Raw genomic sequence first — 7,518 nt, 5'->3', positions numbered from 1 at the left:
AATAGAATTGGGGCTTACTAAAGCACATCGTCAGCGTCTTTAGCATTGTCGTCAGTGGCCAGATGACGATATCTGTGTCCAATAATGATTGAACAATTCATTGATCAAGTATTTCAAATGATACTTGATACGTTTTCTGCAACTTAGTTGCATCTTTAAAGAAAACAATTTTGTTTTCCTTTGCAACATTGTTGCCATATGTAGTATGGGCATTAAGCCTGAATGTGTTTATATGAACGAGCGCGGCTTATATTTTTATTCACTTCGGTAAATAAAAAAAATAAAACACACACAAATTTTAATTTTTATTAAAATTTTATTTCATTTTATTTGGTTAAAAAAAAACAAATTTTATTATAAATGAAAATTATTTAATAATTATATATTTGTTCACTTATGTGGAATCTTAAGACTTATTATATACTTTGGTTAATATTTATTTTACAAAGCATTTATTTATTATTGTATCAAAAAATCTTTATTTTACAAGATATTAGTTACCAACTTTAACTTCGGTTCAAGATATCTTAAGACTAAATTCTAAATACAAAATCAATATCTTATATACTACTTACAAATCATAATTGGCGAAAGTGGATGAGAGGTAACAATAAAAATTTGGTAACCTGTTGACAAATGAGGGTCATTACATTGTTTATGTGAAATGCTGATGCAGTTTGAGAAATGCTCAAATGCAATAGATTTTGTAATGGAAATTACTATGAATTAAAATATTGTTTTAATATTTTAATGATTTAGAAATTTGAATTTGGAGCAGTGAAATTAGGAAATTTTGTTTTGCTTATTAAGAGGAAGTTAAAGTATCGTGGGATAAAATATTATTTCGATACTTTAATTGTTCTGCAACTAGAATAGTTACAAAGAATTACGTTTTGTAATTAATGATTGGAAAGTGTCGATTGAAGCCACTATTACACAAATTTGGTAATATGGGAAGTGTACCGTGGGATAGATAAATATTTGCGACACTTATGAGACATGTACTGTCGAATTTTGCAATTTATTAATAACGATACAAATTTGATCACATAGACCAATTAATTGGAATACTGTGAAATGTTGGCGGAGCCAATGACGTAACACGCCAATATTTTATAATAATAAATACAATAATTAATACAAATATAGTTACAATAATTAATATATTATAATAGTTTTGTTTTACATTTCTTGTTTCTATATATTTCAACTTATTCGATATGTTATTTGTTTTATGATGTAAATTATTAACATCAATATATTCTTTTTCTATAATATTCTTATCTTGTGTGGGTAATATAAAGTGTTCGAAATAAATTTTATTTTACAATCTTGATATTTCAATATAACATGTTGACTAATTAATAATGGAATATTATTACAATTATTAATAATTTTTTGTTGTCTCAAATTCTTTCCAATGATTATATTATTATTTATGTTTTTAATTTCTTCGTTTTTATTTACTTTTACACTACAATTTTTCATTAAATTATTATTTAATAAATGTTTTAAGCAAGATTCCTTTACTTCATCTAATTTTTAATCTTTTTGCACATAAATATTTTCGTTATCAGTAATTAAATTTTCTTTATTTTGTAATACAATTTGTTTAGAATCTTTATAATTAGGGACAGGTTCCACATATATTTTAGAAAAGAATTTGCTATAAAAGCTTGGTATTGGTAAAACAAAATAGAGTATTTCATTATTTTTGCAAAGAGTGGTTTTAATATTTCTATAAGCGTTTACGTAAAGGCTGTTTTTCTTACAAAATTAGTTTTATATCTTTTTGTTATTCTATTATTTTGCTCTTTAGTTGTTACATAATTATCATATACCTCCACCTTGAGACTTCTTATAAGGATTGAAACTTATTATTTTATTATTAATTTTAATATATTGGGGATTTATTTCTTGATTCTTGCGTTTCTTACTAAGTTTTTCAATATTTTTCTTTTTATTTTCCTGACCATTAATTTTTATTACCTTTCCTTCAAAAAATACATCTTTTGGTATTTCTTTAGTTGCAGAATGTATTATTTTATAATTATAATAGTACAATGTACTTTCAACTTGGTGATATATTTCACCTTGTAAACAATTTTTAAAAGAATATAAATAAAAACAACTATCTCTATCTGCTTTAAGTTTCTTTGGTTTACCCATGTTATTAAATATGTACATCATAGTCTTTTTAGCTTCTAAGCAATCAGAGCTAGTCATTTTGCAAGCTTGTGCATATTTTGAATAGACATCGATACAAGTTAAGTATCGCACATTATCGAAGGATCAAATATCTATCATACATAGTTCTCTTATGCTCTTTACTTCAGAAGTTATTTTAAGTTCGTGTTTAATGGGATTTCTGTCGTGTTTCGCTACTGCACAAATGTTACAATTATTTATTATTTTATTTATTTCTTTTTTTAAGTTTGGGTAATAATACATACAGTAAACATTCGAAAACGTGAACTAATTAAAACCAAGAGAGTTCACGTTATCAAATTGTTCAAGTTTTCGAGTATCAAACAAGAGTAAAGTAAATACAGATTTACACATATAAATTCGAATTTTATTGTTTCTTTTTTTTGTGTACATATTAATTTATACTAAAGATACATATATAAAACTTTTTATTTAAAAAAGTCAGTTATTTTTTTTTTGGATCTTCTTTCTTTCTAACAATTGAAACACAGCGTTCTCCCTTAGACGTCTAAGTACATTCATATCATTTTGATCGACGCCTTCGTGACTGGCCCACTGTATTGCTTTGTTGAAAATTTCAACTGCTTCACTTGGTATAATTTCCACCGATGCCTCTGAGATGCAGTCTTCGTCAGGTTCGTCCTCATGTCCAATATCATCATGCGCATTATCTTCCTCAATATCTTCGTTCCATTCCTTAACATTTGATAACGTAAATTAACTCTGAAATTGTTGATAAGAACAACATTTTCAATAACTCACATATCTTTGTACATATATGCGCTATCGAACAAACCTTAGCATTTAAACTGTTAAGAATATCGGCGGTGTTGCACATCAAAGAGCGAAGTTCAGTTTCCCATTTTTCTTTTAAAATCGCCAAAGGCATATTATCTTCGGGATCATCATCATTCACAGTAAAATTTAAAATATTTTTCCAGCACTTAGACAGAATTTCTTTGCCGACACGACTCCAAGCGGCTCCAAAAAATTTATAGCAGTTTTTAATGTTATTTTCTTCATAGACTCGAGCAAGTCAGATTGCGTTGCTGCTATTGAAGCAAGAAGGCTATTTCTGTAGTATAACTTCGTGATTTTTATTGCATTCTGATCCATCGGTTGAATGAGGGGAGTAACGTTTGGTGGCATAGAAGAAGAAGAGTTTTAATTGGCAAGTTTTTTTCTTTTAAAAATGATTTCACCTTAAATAGCGACAAATTTTAGGAAAATGTATACAACATTCAAAAGAACGAATCCTTACCTGAGGAACGAATGATTGATAAAACCATTCTTTGAAACCATTCGCCGTCACCCAGGCGGATTTTGAGTTTTTATAGTTGATAGGACTTTGGAGGTTTTTAAAGCATCGTGGGTTTTTCGCCTTTCCAATTACCAAAAGTTTAAGTTTATGAGCTCCAGTGGCGTTTGAGCAACACAAGAAAGTGATTCGCTGCCTCTCTGACTTTACGTCTGGGGCTCTCTTTTCTAAAGTGGACACGTACGTTTTTTCTGGCAGAAGTTTCCAAAATAAGCCGGACTCATCAGCATTATATAGCTGATCGTTTCACAATTCGAATTCAGCAATTTTATCTTTAAGTTTTTCTTTAAACGGGTCCACTAACTAAGACTGCGAAGACAGTTTTTCGCCAGATATTTGCAGAAGTCGAATACCGTATCTTTTTTTGAATCCTTGAAACCACCATAAAGCATCTACTACGTAGTTTGTTTTACCCTGAATATATTCTATTTTATAATCAAATTCTGCTAACTTTAATTTCCATCTCACCAATTTACAATTTGGGTCTTTTATATTATTCAACCATTGTAATGGTCTATGATCAGTTTTAATAATAAACTTTTGTCCATACAAATAAGGTCTAAAGTATTTTGTTGCCCACACGATGGCTAGTAATTTTTTTTCAATGGTAAAATAATTAATTTCGTGTGCATTTAGTGGTCTTCGATGCCAAACAAACTGGTTTACTGTCTTGACTTAGAACGCCTATAGCACAGTCTGATGCATCAGTTGTTAGCTTAAATTGTTTATTGAAATCGGGGTAAGCTAAAATAGGATCTTTGCTTATCAAGAGCTTTAATTTTTTAAAAGAGTCTTTGTAATCTTCTGAATTAACTTTTATACCTTTTTTCAACTGATTTGTAAGAGGTTTAGATATTGTCGTTGCTATTGACAATTATTTTTACTTTGTATATTATTGTCGTTAATATTGACAATGTGTTCTTAACACTTTGTAATCCACAAGTAACAGAATTTAAAATACAATGAATTTAACTTAAAATTTTTACTAAGCTATTTTTACAATATAAAGTTACAAAATTGTTTGCTTAAAATTTTTGCTTACACGTTCCACTAAAAAATCTCTCTACTACTGCGCACCAGTTATCTACCTCTCTTTTGTGTGTCTTTTTATCCGTCCCCTTCATATCTATCAGGGATGCCAGATGTGTTGTTTGGTTGTACTTGTTGCTTACTTACGTTTCACTTACGTATCGTAAATACGTTTGGGTGGACACCACAATATCTTAGCAAAATCTTTAATGAACTTTCTATAATATCCTGCTAGTCAAAGGTATTGCTTTATTTCTTTCTGAGATTTGGGAATCGGAAAGCCTACAATAGCTTGAATCTTTTGCGGATTTGGTTTCACTCCATCATTAGTTATAACATGTCCTAAATATTCAGTTTCCTTTTTAAGGAACGCACATTTATTTATTTGAATTTTTAAATTGGTTTCTTGCAATCTTTTAAATATTTTAGTTAAGGAATCAATGTGTTCCTGTAAAGATGTGCTAAATATTATAATATCATCAAGATATACGAAACAAATCTTGCCAATGTAGTCGGCAAGTACCGAATTCATTAACCTTTGAAAAGTTGAAGGCGCATTCTTTAATCCGAATGGCATTCTTTAAAATTCACAGTGACCTTGTAACGTAGAAAACGCAGTTGTTTCTATGCTATCTTCATCTATTTCTATTTGATGGAAACCTTTCGCTAAGTCTAATGTGGAAAAATATATTGATTTACCTAATTTATCTAATATATCGTCAATATTAGGTATGGGAAATTTGTCATCTATGGTTATTTCATTTAACTTTCTATAATCTATAACAATTCTCCAGTTTTGTTTGCCTGTATTATCAAGTTTTTTGGGTACTATCCAAATAGGTGAATTGTATGGCGAGGAACTATGCCTAATAATACCTTGATTTAACATTTCATTTATTTGTTTTTCTATTTTCTCATTATGTATTCGAGGATATCTATAAGACCTTGAATATAAAGGGTCCTCATGTTTTGTTTTTATGTTATGTTTAATTTTATTTGTAAAAGTGAGGTCGTCACCTTCTTTATATAATATATGTTTAAATTTATTTAAAAGGGTATTTATATATTTATGTTCCTCAACATTCAAATGATCTAATGTAAGTACACTATCTTCTACTGGAATTATTTTATTAACTTTTAATATTTCATTATATTTGTTTACTTCTACTTCTGCATATTCGTTTGGATAAATTATTTTATAATTTTTATTATTTAATTTTATTATTTTATTATCATAATCAATTATGGCTTTTACTTGTTTCAAAATATCAGAACCTAAAAGTCCATCACAATTTTTTGAAAAAGGAGTTGTAAAGAAACGTAAATTACAGCCTAACTCGAATATTTCGTTTGTCGTTGTAATTTTATTTAACTCAAATGTATTACTAATTGTTTTAATTAATCTAGGCTCCACATTTTCTGGTTTCGTTTTTAAAATATTTGGATTTATTAGGCTAATAGATGAGCCTGTGTCAATTAAAAATTTTAAATTGTTTACTATTACATGTGGGAGTTCTGTTCCGAGGCTCTTGCCTGAAAATTTACTTCCATTGGTTCAGGGGGTCCGCACTTTCTAATTCTGCTTTGGTTACTATCATGTCTTTGTCTTTTATTGGAATTGTATTGTGGTTGGTTCTGTGTGTATTGACTTCTGTTATTAAAATTGTTGTATGGGATTTGTCTTGGATAGGTATTATGATTATTAAAATTTCTTGCTGTATTGTTTGGAATATGAGAATATTGTCTAAACTGTGGGATTTGTGGAGCTACATTATTAGTAATTTCATTTTGGGGATATTGGAAAGAATTTGGATTATTTTGATTATTAACAAAATTATTTCTTGTTTGATAAGGTTGGTTAATTATTCCGGGCATTTGTATATAATTTGGTTTATTGTAATTATTATTAATTTTTATTTCATTGTCAATTAATTGTTGTTCTGACAATCTTTCATATGCTTCAGTTAGAATTTCACAATGATTAGAAATAATAGCCGCTTGATGCGGACATGGTAACTTATTTCTAAAATTATGTAACGCATTGCGTTCTGCTTCCCTATAATAAAATTCTTTTATTTGATTAGGTTTATCTGTTAAACGTATACAATCTTTGGTTCTACATAAATGTTCTCTTACTTCCAGATAAAATGATTTTACATTATTATTTTTGAAATTAACTTTTTCGAATTCTACAATAAGTTAATCTGGAGTTAATTTTTCACCGTACTCCTTGATTAGTAAAGATTTTAAGGTAGGCCAATTAGCTGAATTGTCTCTTCTTATTATATCTGCTGATTCGCCCTTAATTGTATGTAGTATTCGGAAAAAATACAATTGTTTTTCCACATCAGGTAGTGGAATCAACAAAGGTAAAATCTTTTCAATACCTGTTATATATATTGACAGCTCCTTCCTATTTCCAGTAAAGGGTGTTATTTGCTTCAGAAATTCGTTTATAAGGCTACTTGTTGCTCCTAAATTTTCCATGTTTGTTGTTTATTTGAATATTAATTTGATAAGAAAAGTTTTTATTGATTTAGCACAATTTTATTCGGGAGTTTATTTAACAATTAAATTTTTTACAAAATTAAAAAAAATATAATATATAACCGTTTAATGAATCAACACAATTTTATAAATACGTTTATATATATATTTTGCTATTAATTACGTCCGTTAATATTTATTATTTATATTTTTATATCTTTTATTAATTTTAATTTTTTTTTTTATTATTTGTTTTAATGTTATTCAACAGTTTTACACAATTTTAGTTATTAATAAAAAAAAAATTTGTTTGTATTAATTAAAAGTTTCTTATGATTTATATTATTTCTTCGGTTGTTGATTCTTTTTTGATAGTGATTTCATTTTTATTGCACAATTATTCTCTAAATGTTTATCACTTTCACAAAAGCTACAATATATTAGTTTTTTATATGGTACGGTTTTTGTTTTAAAAA

At 27.9% G+C, this 7,518-nt stretch overlaps 1 pseudogene; it reads right to left on the bottom strand.

Annotated features, from left to right (window-relative positions):
* Positions 1-2,648: 2,648 nt before the first annotated feature.
* LOC119667316 lies at positions 2,649-5,444 on the bottom strand (annotated as a pseudogene).
* Positions 5,445-7,518: the final 2,074 nt, after the last annotated feature.

The sequence above is a fragment of the Teleopsis dalmanni genome, chromosome 1 (genome assembly GCF_002237135.1).
Source record: "Teleopsis dalmanni isolate 2A chromosome 1, ASM223713v2, whole genome shotgun sequence".
Lineage (NCBI taxonomy): Eukaryota > Metazoa > Arthropoda > Insecta > Diptera > Diopsidae > Teleopsis > Teleopsis dalmanni.
This window is presented reverse-complemented; position numbering and strand designations above follow the sequence as displayed.